The sequence below is a fragment of the Amphiura filiformis genome, chromosome 19 (genome assembly GCF_039555335.1).
Source record: "Amphiura filiformis chromosome 19, Afil_fr2py, whole genome shotgun sequence".
Taxonomy (NCBI): Eukaryota; Metazoa; Echinodermata; class Ophiuroidea; order Amphilepidida; family Amphiuridae; genus Amphiura; species Amphiura filiformis.
Window position 1 is genome coordinate 3,531,630 of NC_092646.1, and position 18,776 is coordinate 3,550,405.

The window sequence follows — 18,776 nt, forward strand, 5'->3', positions numbered from 1 at the left end:
GCGATTGTCAAATCAGATTATGTGCCTACGAACTAGACCATTCGAGATATTAAAGTTTATTCAGGGGTCAAAATTTAAAAAACTAGTCTAATTTTGTCCAAACCTGGGCCAAATTATTCCTCTTTTCATAGTATAAGGATTCAGAAAATATACAGTTTTAAAGTGTAAGGTTAAAAGGGAACTCCGCAGTAGTTAAAATAGAAAAATGCTCCAAATTTATTGAAAATGGTCTCAAATTTTTAGATCATTGGCAATTGAGTCATGTACAGAAAAAATATATTTTGTTTATATATATTTATTAGAATTTAGATTTTGACTCCTGTAGAAACTTTGACCTTGGAAATCTTGAATTGCACAGGTGACAATTCTGCACCAAAAATCATTTTGAACCACCGATAGGATAATAATCAGAGAAGACACTGTAACTGGCAAAACCAACTAACCTGAAACAATTAAATAATACTGTGCCAAAAAAATCCTTACACTTGGAAAAATAATTACAATTTCACAAGTGAACCATATTAGGGATATTTTTATTTTTAATAGATGTACTATCTAATCCGGTACATTATCATACCCCATTGAATCCAATGTGACTTCAAGAAGCAAAGTTACAAGCATTTGATTAGACGAAGGTCCAGTTTTAAAAGTGACCAACTGGCCTATTCAAAACTCCACGGACTAGACATCTGTTTTGAGAGTAGCGAATGGCTAATTTGTGTGTGCCTTTAATTGAAAACAAAAGGAAAAAACTGAAACAAAGGAGCTGACAAATAAAATGAAAGTTATGAAAAGTACAGAGAAGTAAAAACTGAAATAAAAACTGCATTATTGAAGAAACTGCGTTGTCTCTTTGTTGCGCTTGTTGAAATCTTTTGCGCCTTGTATAGGCCAGTTTGTCACTTTTAAAACTGGACCTTCGTCTATTCAATTGCTTTACTTCTAGAGGTCACATTGGATTCAATGTGGTGTCATAATGTGCAGAATTAAATAGTGCAAAAATTACCCCAATATGGTTCAGTTTTGAAATTGTGATTATTTTTCCAAATGTAAGGATACTTTTTTGGCGCAGTATAGTTTGCAGCCGGACTACTAGCGCAAATAGACGTCAGCTGCAGCTGATAGCGCCCTCTAACTCCTCTACCAACATATTGTGCTCGAGACTTGTGTATCGCATCATTTTACACAGAAGGTGTCGGACGTTTCATTGCAGTTATCAACCGATTAGATACGATTCAAATATGGCTCAACGAGCAAATGCATCAAAGTTGTGTTTCATGTTGATAGCATCACTAGCATTCATTGCTGTTGGCTCTCAACTGATCATCTTATTGTTGACGAAGAATAATTTTATTTCCCCGAGATTTTCGGCAGTTGTTCAGATTGGTCGACTAATAGATTCAGGTAAGGGACACTATTATAAGTAGAATGTTTTTAAGGGCTGGTGTTTATCAATTTTGGCACTAGCCAGATGGGCCGGTAACTTTTTAAATTTACCAGCCCGACTGGAAATTTGTCAGTCATTTTGGCTTCAGAATCGGTTCAATTGTCACGTTTTCAATAAAGTTCAATCATGCACGGTTCGAGTTTTGCCGGCAAAAACTTGTCATGAAAACTCAGGGACAACACATTGACTTGCAGCTAATAAGCGCACATCCTAGACATTCTATAATTCTCGCATACACCACATTTCGCCATAATTCATTCTAGAAACGCTTGCTGTTAGAATAAGAAAAATTTTAATGCTAAATTATTGCACATTCTAGGGAAGCGTGGTTACCGTTTTGAAATAACCGAGTGAGAGGGTTTTCAAGAAAATGATTTTCCTGTCAAAACTGAAGCATCCTCTGTATAAAAGAAAATATGAATATTAACTGCACATCATATATAACGATTAGTGATACCCAATTGTGGCACGTTTGATGTCGTTTATGAGGCAGAGAATTTTATTTCAATTTTATATACGCCAAAATATTTTTTAATTGAGCAAGAATAAGGATAGAAAAAACGTTGAAAATTCTATGTATAAATAACATTAGACCCGGCAAAAGATTACTGTTTCGTTTTTATGGTAATCTAATCTTTTATTTCCTGAAAAAACATTTGGGGTCTAAAATGGATTTTTTATGTAATTGATAAAAACATCGAACGTGTGTACAAGAAAAATGGTAGGTTCCTCTATAGTATTTTACTGACCATGGAAATGTACAGACACCGTGCGAGCACATGTCAAAATCGATATAATGTATTGTCCATATAGACGCGCATTTATCATGTTTATTGTCGGATTAACAACAATTAAGCGCTATTAATACACATTAATGTTTTTAGGCAAATAAAATTCCAAAATATGGTACGTTTTCTGCTTTTGCTTGTCACGTGGTAGACCTATTTTGAAGTTGCGATTATATCTTCAAATAAGTTTCAAATGGATTCCATCAAGACAAGTGGCCGAGTGGTCTAAGGCGCTAGGCTCGTAGAGCATTTCCAAAGCGGCATGGTGCGCCGTGAGTTCGAACCCCGCCTCTGCCAAACTTTAAAAGAAGTAAAATTAAAATTAAAATTTAACTTTTTTTAAATTTCATATTGGGAAATGTGACTGGGAAAATTTATGTATGGCGTGGAGTGGTGTGATTCTCGCGTTTCACAATACGATGCGCCTCCAGCGGTCGCTTGGTCGAGGCCAATACGCAGTGCATCATGGGAAAATAAGTCGACATCCAGAGCCCGCGTAATACGAATACAATGCATCATTGTGGGTTTAAATATCATTATAATGATGTTACATGCGAATGTACACTAAAACAACAATTTACAGCTATAGTAGATCCATTTTCTATCTATTGATCACAGGGAATCCTTCGTGGAGCTGTTTTCAACATATTTATTATCACACTCGCGTGAAAATTCAATAGCAGCTAGAACGGCGATGTCGACTCTGGAGTCGAAATTTCACTGCCAAAAGCAACCGATGGCGGCGCATCGTATTGTGAAACGCGAGAATTGACCTTCGCAGCCAGGATCAGCTCCCGAGTTTCGTACGGGTTATAAAGAGACAAGAAGCAGTAAGTTCCTTGTACAAGGAAATGTCAAGCTAAGCTAACTCGCACCACAGTCGAACGCCTGATCGATTAAGCAAAGTTTACTGTTTAATATAATAATATTATCATACCTTGTTGTACATGTTGTAAGTAAGATCCTAAACAGTGATCCAATGTGTTTTACATGTTAAAGCATTGTTGCATCATATTTTCATTGAAGAACAATTCATTTGTGGTGAATTATATAACAGTGTGTTTATTGTGTATATTGCGTGAACTTGGAAGAGATGATTTTGGCCTTAGGTATTTCCTACCCCCTACCCGTGACAGTGAAAATGTGTGTTCATTCGTTATTATCAGCATTATGTTTACGAATTAATCTTAAAACGGAAAAGACAACATTGCTATTAAACTTGCTTTCTGTAGGGGGGGGGGGGTCAAAACGTTTCGACTGCAAAAAATTCCAGTGCCCAGTCCCCCCACCAAAGTATTCAAAGTATTTATTATGAACACTCCCTAACAATCATCTAACATCATGAGTGTTATCTATCATTATTATCATCATCATCATCATCATCATCATCATCATCATCATCATCATCATCATCATCATCATCGATATTGATTGGGATGAAAAGCCGACCATCATATGCAAATTTTTACCTTTAGTATCTATAGGCCTTCAATACTTAATAATTTATTCTCGCAAAAAAGGGCATGCGCCTACTTTATATACGTTAAAGTTATTGTAGACTCATTTGAGTTGCTCGTGCAAAGAACTTCACGACATAAAAGGTTCTTTCACTGACAACATTATATATATATATTTATTATTTTGTTTATTGTATGATTGTTTAAATGTCAAATCAAGTTAAATGTATTGCCTGTCATAAGAATATGCACAAGGTATTTTCATGTAAATATTGTAAACAGTACGTACATAAGAAATGTATGAATATGAACCGCAAAGCTATCTTGTCACTTAAGCCAGATGAGTATGTGTGTATAAATTGTTCTAAAAGAAATGAAAATATAAGTAATAGTGAAAATTGTGATATTGGAATTAATGATGAAATTGACGACCACGAAGGAAATATAAATGTATCAGATATTATTATGGATAAATATGATAGTATGGTTTTTAATCCCATTCGATTTCAAAATAATAGCAAAGATGATGAAATACATGAAATGAATCATATACCAGAGTGTAACTACCTGACACCTGAAGAATTTGGCCAGAAGTACAAAGGTAATGAGGAAAAATTTTCAATATTAAATTCTAATATAAGAAGTATCAACAAAAATTTCGAAAAACTAAAACAATGTTTAAAAATATTAGAACATACATTTACAATAATCGGCCTTTCTGAAACTCACTTAAAGAAAAGCCATCTGATTATTATAATTTAGATGATTATAATATGGAATTCACAAATAGAGTGGATACAGAGAAGGGTGGTGTTATTCTATATATTTTAAAGTCCATCAAATATAAACTTAGACCCGACTTATGCATAGCGAATGCCAATTTTGAATCTTGTTTTATACAAATTGAAGATAAAAATGCCCGAAACAAGTTAGTAGGTGTCGTATACCGATCACATACAGCAATTGAATACTTTGCTAAAGACATTACACCTATTTTGGAAAATATAACAAATGAAAAAAAGAAATGCTACATTATGGGCGATTTCAATATTGATTTGCTGAAGGATGATTCTCATCTATTCTCATTTACTTGCATTCTTTCATTCCAACTATTTATAAACCGACGAGAATAACTGAACATAGTGCTACTATCATTGATAATATTCTTGTTAATAATGATGATGATGTAAATTCTGAAATAATTGTTACTAATATCAGTGATCACCTTCCAACCATATTGATCGATAACAAACCAGTCACAAATCAGTCGACTATGAATAGTAATTATTTCTTTAAAAGAAATCACAGTCCGGATAATATAGAACATTTGAAACAAAAACTTTCTTCTGTAAACTGGAATGAAGAGCTAGATAATAATGCTGCTAACGATTGTTACAATAAGTTTGTGAATGTTTTCACCAAAATATATGATGAATGCATACCTATGAAAAAATATAAATGCAATAACAAAAGAGAACCAAGGCTTCCCTGGATAAGCAGAGGCTTACTCAAAAGCATAAATACTAAAAATAAGTTGTATAAGAGGTATGTACAGAAACCATGTCATGAAAGGCTTAATACATTCAAGAAATACAGAGACAAACTAAACAGTTTAATACGAAAATCTAAAAGGGAGTATTACAAAAGGACATTTGAAACAGTAAAGAATAATTTACGAAAAACTTGGAAAACAATCAATAATATCATTGGCCGTAATAAGAAAAGTAATATTCAAACTCAATTCAAAAGTACACAATTAGGTCATGTGATCTCAGATCCTCAAATGATTTCCGACGAATTAAATGACTTTTTAACAAGCATTGGGCCAAATTTAGCATCCACAATAGTTACAGATGGGAAGAACTATTATGATTACTTGAAACCACCATCAAATAGTAGCATGTATATGAAACCAGTTGTAAAAGAGGAAATTGTAAAGATTATACATAAGTTCAACCAAAATAAAAGTGCCGGTCATGATGATATAGGCAATTTCGTTTTCAAAAGGATAGTAAATGAAATATCAATACCTCTCATTGTAATTTTTAATATTTCCATTACTACTGGAAAAGTCCCTGGTGAATTGAAGATTGCAAATGTAATCCCTATCTATGAGAAGGATAGTCATGACGTGTTCTCCAACTATCGACCTGTCTCTGTTCTTCCATGTTTTTCAAAGATTCTTGAAAGACTAGTGTTCAACAGATGCATGAATTACATTAATAAATACAATATTTTAAATGAAAAACAATTTGGTTTTAGGTCTAATCATTCTACGTATATGGCAATTTTGGAATTAATTGATAAAATCAGTACTTCAGTTGAAAATAATGAAACTACAGCAGGATTTGTCTAAAGCCTTTGACACAAATGATCACAGCATTTTGTTATACAAGTTAGAGTATTATGGGTTCAGGGGAAATGTATTAAATTGGTTTACAGATTATTTGTACAATAGGAAACAATATGTATATTACAATTCATGTAAATCCAGCTATATGAGCATTTCGTGTGGTGTACCTCAGGGGTAGATTTTAGGCCTATTACTATTCATACTGTATGTTGATGATATTGTAAATACTACCTCTGTTCTAGAATTTGTTTTGTTTGCAGACGACACTACTATTACCTATTCACACCCAAATATTATATCTAAATTTGATCTCATTAACAAGGAACTAGAAGAGGTCAATAATTGGTTTAAAGCAAATAAGCTTTCTGTAAACAGTGGACTTCGGTTGTATATATAAATGCGCATATATAAATGCGCACGTGGCCAGTGCCATGTTCGCGTTACCTCACTGTCAATCACTGAAATTGCGACCACAGTTCCAGGTGGTGGCCGCATTGCATTCTCTAAATTCAGTAAATTTTCATCGTCAACCGTGTAATTGAATGGGATTATTTTGAAATTTTAAAACGCTTGAAATATCACAAACAAATAGGCCTATGTTGATAAATAATATAAGGCCGTGTGTCCTGAACTCGCCACCCTTAGCGTTACATGACAAATATTATGAATTTTTACACCAACCGGAAAGCTGAAGGCATAAGCAATTTAAATATATACATTTCAACTCATTATACAGGGTGACCTGCAAGTTATACAGGGTGGAATAAAAACGATTTTGATAAAAAATGGGTCACTCAATGCATTGCTTATTACCAACTTAAAGTAATAAACTGGAAGTAAACAACATTCATTTGGTTAGAGGATATGGAGAGCCAACTGACTTTGGAAGAAACCGAAATCACAGCTGTTTGGTAATCTCGGAATATAGGGTGTCCTAAAGTATGTTAGATTTTTTACAATTCAACATATTTTGAATCTAAACATTTTCCCCCTAACCCATACAGAAAAAAATATGTCCATATTTAGATTCCTCATCAAATTTCCCTTCAGAAAATCTATACTTTGACTATGATAGGATAAGTAATTAAAATTTTACAGTAACTTTTAGATTTTGAAGACATCTGCATTACTTACTACAGTGTTTAATATGACAACGGGTAGTTTTGTATGGAAAAGTTTGTATTTTCTAGACTAAACCAATCATAAATGATTACAAACAATTAGTAGAATTGTTTAGCTGTAAGGCCGTGAGTCTTTTAGATGCTAAAATAGAGTCCAAATCCAATTTACAGCCTTTACAGAAGCAGATTACGCACTCAAAATACCAATCCCATAGAGTTTGTGTGTACCACATCCCCCACCACCACATCCCCCACCACCGCCACCCTGCCCATTCTGAATTCTATGAAGCACAGTGTTAGTATTAAAAAAGTTGAAGTATTTCTTTTTACAGGGTTGAAAGTGCATTTTATTTAGCAATAAAATGATACCACAAGCATGACAATAACTTCTTGCTTGACAGAGATATCATCATTTGTTTTGAGTCGACTTTGGCAAAATGTAACGTCGCCACCTTTTTTTGGTGGTGAGCTCAAGACACACGACCATAAATACAAGCTAAAACCGTTGGGGTTCGATAATGAACCCCACAAAATTAACCGACTATAGAGTGTATGCAATAAACCCAAGCGGAACGAGAGTTGCTATGTAACCGCTAACCGAACCATAAACACATGCATGATCAGAGAGCGAGTCTTCAATTTCCCCATAGCTTCCCACGTTGTACACACGTCAGTCGAATTTGGCGGTGTTCGTTTGTTTGTCCTCCAAGTTATAGCATTGTTCACTTTGTGTTGAACATTGTAAGTGGGCCTCACTAATGACATAAAGGTTACTGTTATATCATGTCAAGAGGCCACTTTCATGAATAAGCTAAACAGCCTATGTGGAGGAATTGTATGCATGAGCAATCACACCAATGACGTAGTAATGATACCCTCTATATTGGAAAATGCCATACGGCCGGGCGGTTTCACAAGTTGCCGGCTCGATCATGTCATCCGCCGCCTGCACAGTTCTGACCTTGTCCCCTTTCATACTTTCATGCCGTTGCGACAAGAGGCATGACTTATCAGCCATTCACAAGTCTTGATTGTGTCTGTTTGTCTACAATGCGCGTGTGTCACGCCGGTCGGCGGCAAGCAGCATGATAGTATGAAACCAGCACTACGTCATAGATATGGCCAATTGGCACGCCCATTTAGCACGGAAATTATGAAATATAAGTTTGTAAATCAGCTATATCTAGCTTTTCCGTAGTTAATTTTTTTTCCGTGATGGAAAACGTTAATAAAGAGTTTATCTTTCGGGTCAAGTTATTTTACCCTTTGCAATCAATGCCACTATTTTGCAAAAGCAACTTTCCTTGCGACCTGTCATTTCCCCCTATACTTTTGCACGGGGAGTTTATGTACATCCGGGTACCTTATATCGTTTAATACGGTATGGCGACTTGTAAATATGCGCATTTATATATACAACCGAAGTCCACTGGTAAATGCAAGCAAGACAAATTACATGCTACTAAGTCGTAAAACATGTATTTATAATGATAATGTTAACATTGTATTGGATAACACGAATTTGGAAAGAGTTCAAAATACACAATTTCTTGGAGTAACTGTTGACGAGAACCTGACATGGAAAAATCATATCGATAACATTGCAAAAAACATGTCTAAGGGTATAGGAATCATTAACAAAATTAAACATTTCGTACCTGAGCATATTCTATATTCATTATATTGTACACTGATACTTCCTTATGTTAATTACGGTATTATAGCATGGGGCAGCACTTATAAAACATACTTAGATAAACTTTTCAAGCTGCAAAAGAGGGCACTTCGAATTGTATCAAATAGTCATTACCTAAGTCATTCCGCTCCTCTGTTTCAGAACTATAAAGTACTTAATGTCTACGATACCTATGATCTTGAATTAAATACTTTTATGTATAAACATTTTACAAACGAACTTCCAGAAGCATTTCAAAAGTATTTTGTAAGGCAGAGTACTCTGCACAAGTACCACACGAGAAATAATGAAGATTACCAGGTTCCTAAATCTAAAACGAATTTCGCTCATAAAACCTTAAAAACAGCGGGCCCAATTAAGTGGAATTCACTTGAGAAACATATAAAGAATATAAAGACGATCAAGCATTTCAAAACCAAAGTGAAAGATAATATTATTCTTAATTACATTTAGTATTTTATCTAATTTCCTTGTACGGCTTAAAGTAATCTAATTGTGTATCGTATTATCTGTAATATAGTTAATGTAGTGTTGAATTTATCACGGTAATTTTTTTTTGTATATTCTTTATCACAAAACAGGCTTTTTTGTTTTTTGTTGTGACATTTTGCGGTATATTTTGTTGTTGTTGTTGTTGTTATTTTGAAACTTTTTGTTGTTGTTAGGACAGGGGGTTCTTAATACAGGCCATCCGGCCTTCCAGAACCTCCTCATTCAATGTATGTGTTTAATTGTTGTGCTGTTATATTTTATATTTAAATGAAATGAAGATGAATGAATGATATAGAGTGTATTCAATAAACCCAAGCGGAACGAGAGTTGCTAAGTAACCGCTATCCGAACCATAAACACATGTATGATCAGACAGCGAGTGTTCAATGTCCATAGCTTCCCACGTTGTACACACGTCAGTCGAATTTGGCGGTGTTGGTTTGTTTGCCCCCCCTCCCCCATAGCATCGTTCACTTTGTTTTGAACATTGTATGTGGGCCTCAATATAATAACATAAAGATCACTGTGATATCATTTCAAGAGGTCACTTTCCCGATTAAGCTAAACAGTCCATGATGCAGTCATGTCTACAGTAAAATTCACCTCGACCTTTGCAGGACTTAAACCCCAATAAAAGCTATTAAACCAAGATAACACTAATTGAAAACAGCTAAACTGATTAAATCATATCTTCTCTGGTTAAATCCACACTACACATGTTTCTGTTTTACCTGTGCAATGAGCAATGAGCTGGTATTATAGTTTCAGTTGGGTGAATGATTATAAAGCAAACGCAGGGTAACAACACTGTGGGAGCTTTTGTTTACGAAATGAGACAATAGTCTGCTTATTGTTAACCAGCATTCTTGAAAATGAGAAGCGCAAATGGTTGCAGAATTAACACGATTTGGAAATAATTTCTTCATAATTTTTGGTGTTATGTGTCGTTTACAAATCCTTCCTAAAACACAAAAGTGCGAATATTTCCAAACACCTAAATTAGCTAAAAATTTAGGACACGTTACAAAACTATATTTTCTAGAATTTCAGAGAATACTTTAAATATAGTCTGCTTATTGTTAACCAGCATTCTTGAAAATGAGAAGCGCAAATGGTTGCAGAATTAACACGATTTGGAAATAATTTCTTCATATTTTTTAGTGTTATCTGTCGTTTACATATCCTTCCTAAAACACAAAAGTGCGAATATTTCCAAACACCTAAATTAGCTAAAAATTTAGGACATGTTACAAAACTATATTTTCTAGAATTTCAGAGAATACTTTAAATATTTACCGGTTCTTTTTCACACAGTGACGTTAACTAGGCAATGTCCTATTACCTATAACATACACTAAACACCAAAGTGCGAATATTTCCAAACACCTAAATTAGCTAAAAATTTAGGACATGTTACAAAACTATATTTTCTAGAATTTCAGAGAATACTTTAAATATTTGCCGGTTCTTTTTCACACAGTGACGTTAACTAGGCAATGTCCTATTACCTATAACATACACTAAACACCAAAGTGCGAATATTTCCAAACACCTAAATTAGCTAAAAAATTAGGACATGTTACAAAACAATTTTTGAGAATTTCAGAGAATACTTTAAATATTGGCCGGTTATTTTTCACACAGTGACGTTAACTAGACAATTGCCTATACTTCTAACATATACTTTTTGTAGAGGTCACGCGTCAATGGTGAGAGCACTGTGTATTGTGTATAAGAAAACGGACAGTAACTGCAGTATGCTCTGTGGAGGAATTTTATGCATGAATAATCACATCAATGACGTAGTACTGAATACCCTCTATTGGTATACATCTTCTTTTTTTAAGTGGGGGGGGGGGGGGGTGAGGCCGTGGATCACGAAATGTCCTTCAACTAAAGCTTAAGTACTCTACCAAAATATTTATTTTAGTAGTCCACTTTTTGTAACGTGGCTTGAATTGCTTGTTAATAAAAATATACAAAAATCATCGCACATTTTGCAAATAGATTTATTGGAGTATTATAGAAGCAATAGAACAAATGCTGGTCCAAAATTAAAAATGTTATGTTTTGCATTTTGTATTATTGATAACTTCCATGAATCGAAAAATATAACACTAATTAACACCTGTTTACACTTTGTTCTATTAATTCTAATCCTTTAATCAATAAGGGACGCACCATTAGATTCTCAGGGGGGGGGCATGGGAGTTTGGGTCAGGCAGATTTTTTTTTTTTGCCGCCAAAGGCGGCGGAATTTGTTTTTTTTTTTCGCCTCCAAGAGCACAAAAATATTTTTTTCGGCGGCGAAGTTATTTTTTTTCAATTTTAATGTATATTTTTATACAAAGTTGGGTGGGGGAAATTTTTTTTTACTCATCAGTGAGGCAAAATTTTTTTTTTTCTCACTAGTGGGCAAAGATTTTTTTTTTTTTTCTCACTAGTGGGCAAAGTTTTTTTTTTTTTTAAAACTCCCATGCCCCCCCTGGAAATCTAATGGTGCGCCCCTAAGGACGTAGCCACTACTGTAATGTGATTCCCTGATGTCAACAGTTGCTGCACTGGAGAGGGAGGGTTCCCGGGAACAGAGCGCTCAACCCACCACCGCCCGTCCCAAGTCAGTGGGCAGTGCAGCAGAATGTTAGATTGATGGAACAGGATTATAATATGTCTACTGTACCTGGGCTTGATACAGCAAACAACAACTTGCTTCATCTGTACACGTCCTTAAAAAACGTCGATTGCAGATCAAGCCAGGAAGCAGCCACTCCACGGCTATGGAATTTCACTCAATATTATAAACACGGGCATTATTAAAACAATACTAATTGTGTCAATGTGTGTTTTTTGCATTATGAACATTTAAGTCATTCTGTTATTTAAACATTTAGCGTTATTTAAAAATCCGCTATTAAACTGTGATATTAAACAAGGAAAATAGATATTTATCTATTACCATAGTAATTTCACAAATGTCTAACACTTACGTTCACAGACTAAATGCTAATAATAAATGGGTCAACCGATAGTGCTGTTTAAAAATGTTTGTACTTTTAATGTGTTAATAATCTTTGTAATTTTTATGTGTATTTATTATAGTGCAATACTTTGTTTATTTTCATGACCAGCTTGCAAGGGTAGGGACCACTCATCTCTTAGATGTCAGTGCTTAATTTGCCACTTTTGCTGGGCCCTGGCAGCCCTTGCTTGTTGGTCCTAATTTTGCTGTATATTTTTGTTGAAATGCCTAATGAAAAATAAATAAATAAATTAATTAATTAATTAATTAATTAATTAATTAATTAATTAATTAATTAATTAATTAATTAATTAATTAATTAATTAATTATTTATTTAATTAATTAATTAATTAATTAATTAATTAATTAATTAATTAATTAATTAATTAAAAAAGTAAATAAAAAATAAAAAATCAATAAATAAATAAATCTGCAGTACTTGAAATTGAAAAAAACTAAACCACCCCTTTTTATTCATAAATCAAATGCAAAAGAAATTAACGATGGAAGTTAAAGCATTCGTGGAAATTATAATTCAATGTGTACTACCGTTTTATCTGTTTTGACCCGATATCGCATCTGTTTCACCGGGCATCGATATCATAGGAAAAGGGAAATGCTTTAATAAAATATTGATCATTTGGATCAAAGGTTGTAAACTTAAATCACATAGGTAGACAATTCGCGATATAATACAAATTTTATGGCAAATTGATATTTTTTATATTTAACAGTCCTCGAAGCAAATTGTATAAATTTAATGTTATGTACTTTAAAGTATATGTAGCTGGGATGAAAAGCCGTCCATCATATGAAAATTTTAACCTTTCGTTTTGGAGATATAATTTTTTTTCCAAAAACACCAAAAATATATAAGTCTTTTGGTAAAAAAAATCTTCAATATGAAAGGTCAACATTTTCAATTGATGGTCGGCTGTTCATCCCAGCTATATACACTTTAAATACATATCATTATACAGAGGAAAGAAGAATAACGCATCGCACACCAGCCCAATTAAACATGAATTTACAAATAGGAACATGACATGCATAGGCAGATATACCAGAGTAAAAACTCCGGACATACCTGCCTGTGCGGGGACTTGAACCCCAGACCTCTCGCTTGTCATAGATTTATAAAATTAACTTCGAGAACTGTTAAATTTTTTTTAAATATCAAATTTTAATAATTTGCCATAAAATGTGTATTATATGACGAATGTCGAAATTATTTGATATCAGAAGGACATTCCTTGTATTCAGAATGCAATTCGATATGTCTGATGTGCTCTCAGGTCCCAAAAAAATACTTGCAAACGTTGCTATCCGATTCTTTAAATAAATGGGGCATCAATAATTTGCTGCAAAATATCGTCCTTAGTGTGCATATTATTTGATTGCAATAATGAATGTTTATAAACGCATCCCATTGCATATTAGATCATTGTAATTTTTCATCACATTCGGTGTGTTATTATTATTATTATACAGTGCGCATAAAATAACTAAAAATTAAGGTACCAGTTACGTTCGCCCCTGTATATCCTAAACAAACACAGATATGTCGTAATTACAACCAGCTGTGTGACTTGGTGTATTATTATTATTATTATTATATCAAATCCAAAATAATATCATCACCGTCAATCTGGTTTAAAAATGATCACACTTTGAATTTGTATCTAAACGCAATCTTCACATTTTGTTATTTTCAGGAGCTGTGGATAAACACCAATTTAATGACACAGACAAACATTGCAATCCAGGACATTTTCAACTGAATAATGATGGTATTTGTCACCCCGTGTTAACGTGTAACGACATTCAAGACAATGTCACTGCCATTCTTAAAATTGCTGGTGGAAATGTTAAGAATGTAAGTTGACGGTGTTCGTCAAATATGTATCAAAACCCCCTGAGCACTACCTGTCGATCTAACATTGCCTCTGATTGGTCAATTAATAATATCTCCACGTTAATCACCAATCAGAATGGAGCTTTGCAAATAATTCACCACTATTTTGTGTGGTAAAATTGTTCTAACAATGTTGCTGATTGGTCCAATTGATAATGAAAACTTCTCTACGGCCAATCGGCAGGTAGTTCTCATGGGGTTAACCTTTTCAGTAAATCCGAAAAAACCTTTGTTCATGTGTCACATTGTTGGGATGCAAAGATTTCATAGATGCAATCATCAATTTTGAGATGAATAGTTTTTACCTTTTATGAACCAATTACAGATATGTAAAAGTATAATTTATATTGATGGAAAGCATAAAGATCATAGACCGAAACCTAAAGTCAATATTCAGGGTGTACTAGAAGATATATAGGGTGTAACAATTAACAATTAAAAATGAACAGAATGTATTTTATCACCATTCATTTCAGTAAAGAATATTGAATAACATATCAAAAGTCCCCGAAAATCCATGCAGTAACACAGTGCCTAATTTGCATAAATCCAAAATGGCTGAATATGCGGGGAGTGGAATTTAGATGATGGTCAAATCTTAATAATCTATGCATTGCTCTCATCATAAGGATTCAGAAAAAGTATAGTTTGCCTGTATCAGATATACAATTTTTGAGTTCGAAGGTCAATTTCTGGGGTCCGCAGGTGTCCAAAATAGAAAAATGTTTCTCATCCAATCAGTCTCGAATTGTTCCTTTGGCAAAAATGAATTAAATGAGAACAGTTGCATTGGTTTGGATGTTTTGTTACATAAGTAACATCATAAAATAGGTTAAGGTCAACAGGGCTCAATGGATTTTGATCTTTTTGGCCATGTAACCAAGGTAAAAAACCACATGAGATATGGCAAACTATTCTTTAAAAAAAAAATTGTAAGCGGAGCAAACTGATACCATTTTTAAAAGTTAAAATCAGAGTATTTTAATTTCTGTCCCCTGAGGAATCCACATTTTGACATTTGACCTCAAGAACTGTACATTTACTGTCAAACTATACTTTTCTGAATTCTTATGACGAGAGGAATACATTGCTATGTTTTTTTTAACAATTGGACTTATACAGGGGAAAGAAGAATTACGCATCGCACACTAGCACAAAAAACGTGAAATTATAAAAGGAAACATAACATGCATAGGCAGATATACCAAAGAAAAAACTCCGGACATACCTGCCAGACCTCTCGCTTGTCGGGCGAGCGCTCTACCACTGAGCTTCACAGACTGTCCCTGATAAACAGGACTCAAGTCTGGTACTTCTGGATATGAGCAGTCATGCAGGGTAAACAACACATTACATACGAGATCAATTAATGATGCTTACCCGCCAGCCTAATATAATCATGGAAACAAGTGAAGAGGCTTACGCATCATACACTGGAACATGGAAACATTTAAACATTACAAACTAGTGCACGAGATCCAATTAATGATGCTTAATCGTTTAATATATCAATTACAGGGGAAACTTAATTACGCATCGCACACTAGCACAAAACAAACGTGGAAACATAACATGCATAGGCAGATATACCAGACAAAAAACTCCGGACATACCTGCCTGTGCGGGGACTTATGCAAATTATGCAAATTAGTCCAATTAGACTTGTGCAAATAAAACCAATTAGGCACTGTTTTTGTGTGACAAAAACAATGTCTGTCCTACATTACTCTCAAATTGATTCAAAGCACCTCTTGGCTCTTTTAGTGCATCTTGTGTATGGTTCAACCCTTTGATATATTTTGATTATATTTTATTGAAACATAATTATTGTTTTTCATTTTATGACCAGGTTTATCTTGCCAGATGGAAGAAATACAACGTAAGCCTTGTAAAGTTGACTCACCGGTCTTTTACCAAGTACTTTTCATCTTCGGCAAACAAATTGAAAGAGTTTCAACCAAGTCCGTTTGTGACTCAACTGCTTGGCTATTGCTCATCAATTCCTGCCATGGTGACAGAGTATCACAAATATGGGTCGTTAAAAAACTTCAAGAACATCTTAAAGGACACCGATGAAGACAATGGGACGACGAGATTCCAACTTTGTCTTGATTATGTTAAAATAATTAATTTTCTTCATTCAAGTCCAACTGGTGCTTATGTAATGTGTGATAGTAATACCTTATCTAAAACACTTTCACAGTTTTTAGTGACTTCTGATCTCCATATTGTTGTTAACGATTTAGACATGCTTCCTCTGGTTAATTCGTCCAAGGGAATTTTAACACATTGTGGAAATTGGGGGGCAGTCCCGGGAAAAGCTGGACAATTTGCTGCTCCCGAACAATTATTGTGGACTTCCACAAAACGCAAAGGAAAGCAAATGCCAGGTTATGACGAGAAAACAGATATCTGGAAGATTCCAGCGGTAGTGGATTATTTGTTAGGAGCAGATATCCATGGAAATCTTACCAGGCTTATATTGTCCAAAATTCACCAAAAGTGTCGCAGTAAAGATCCAAAACTCAGACCTACTGCAGCTGAAGTTTTAAAAGGATACTTAGATTTACAACAAATATTGCAAACTGTAGAACAAAATGTTTATTTAATTTCATAACTTATTAAAATGGGTATTTCGTGATTTTGGCATCCCTTTATAGGGAATGGTGCAATAGGACCTGGATATTCATGAAAGCTTATTGTTAAAATTAACCTTTCAATGCCTTTCAATTTCTTTTTATCCATAAAGTCAAAAATGATCACGATCCTTTGATCTACGGGTATATTTCGTATGGAACTGCCCCTATTGACGGATTCCCCCGCCTCTCTCTTGCTCTCTCCCCATCTCCCCTCCCTTAAAGGGAGACTCCGGCAATCATAACATTATACCTTATCTGTTAGAAAAATAATTATCAAGCACGAATCACATTGTTTTATTTAAAACAAACTCATATTGACCATAAAAACGAATAAAAATAGTCAGCTCTCAACACGCGATATTCATTATTCCCGCGCCGAAATTGTCTAAGTGCAATGACGTAATGGTTATTGGTGTTCAATTGTCTTCAGCCTTCATTGTATTACTGGGACGTCATGGCACTCGGCGCCCGGGAATTTTGAATATCGCGTGTTGAGAAACGGGATGTTTTTATTCGTTTTTATGGTCACTGTGAGTTTGTTTTAAATAAAACCATGTTATTCATGCTTAATAATTATTTTTCTAACATATAAGGAATAATTTTGTGATTGCCGGAGACTTCCTTTAATAGTGTGCTATCAGCAGCAGATAGTTGATGAAGTAGTGTGCTATCAGCAGTAGATTGGTGATGAAGTAGTGTGCTATCATCGGTAGATAGTTGATGAAGTATGGGTCGTGTGGTACACTAGCTAGAGCATTGGACTCATGATCGTAAGGTTGTGGGTTCGAACTAAACCTCGGCCATTGTCTCCACTCAATAGACCCATAATCATTGTACCGTCCAAAAAAATGAACTATCAGGCTATGATGTTTTCAAACGGACGTAAGCGTTTGTAGATAGTTGATGAAGTAGTGTGCTATCTGCAGTAGATAGTTGATGAAGTAGTGAGCTATCAACAGTAGATAGTTGATGAAGTAGTGTGATATCTGCAGTAGATAGTTGATGAAGTACGGTAGTGTACTATCAGCAGTAGATAGTTGACGAAGTATTGTGTTATCAGCAGTGTATGAAGTAGTGTGCTTATCACCAGTAGATAATTGGTAAAGTATTGTGCTATCACCGGTAGATAGTTGATGAAGTGTGCTATCAGAAGTTAATAGTTGACGAAGTAGTGTGCTATCAGCAGTTGATAGTTAATGAAGCACGGTAATGTACTGTCAAAACTGGATAGTTGACGAAGTAGTGTGTTATCAGCAGTAAAAAGATGATGGAGTAGTGTGCTATCAGTAGTAGATAGTCGACGAAGTAGTGTGATATCAGCAGTAGATAGTTGATGAAGTAGTGTGCTATCAGCAGTTGATAGTTGATGAAGTAGTGTGCTGTCAGCTGTAGATATTTAATATTTAAAAAACATGTGGGCACAAAACTTAATACACTTTGAGAATTATGATAAATATGATGGGGAATGACTTTTAAATCCTGTTACTCAGAGGTTGCTGAATTGAATGGTTTATGTGAATTAAGGAGCCATTCAGTGATCCCAGCGCAAGTGTAGTAAAATTAAAACCCGCAAAAGTGAAGGATAAGTCGTTCAAATTGTCAGTTGGTGTTTTGAAATGACAAATTTGGCAACAAAAAAACCACGAAGAAAACAGCAGTACTGACGAAATTGAAGGCCCATTCAAATACATGTAGCTAATTTAGATACTGTCAGTATCACAATTACAGATTCACGAATTCGTGAATAACCATTAGAGTGACCAATTCCCATGCCCCCGGACTACACATAAAAAATATTTGTAGGTCTTTTGGGAAACTTCATGTATATCTTCAATAAGAAAGGTCAAA

General features: G+C 34.5%; 1 long non-coding RNA gene across 1 annotated transcript; it reads left to right on the forward strand.

Annotated features, from left to right (window-relative positions):
• The first annotated feature begins 1,314 nt into the window (after positions 1 to 1,314).
• Positions 1,315 to 16,806, forward strand: LOC140140842 (uncharacterized). The gene is made up of 3 exons (XR_011857306.1): positions 1,315 to 1,404; positions 14,090 to 14,250; positions 16,139 to 16,806. It is a non-coding gene; the product is annotated as an uncharacterized lncRNA (long non-coding RNA).
• Positions 16,807 to 18,776: the final 1,970 nt, after the last annotated feature.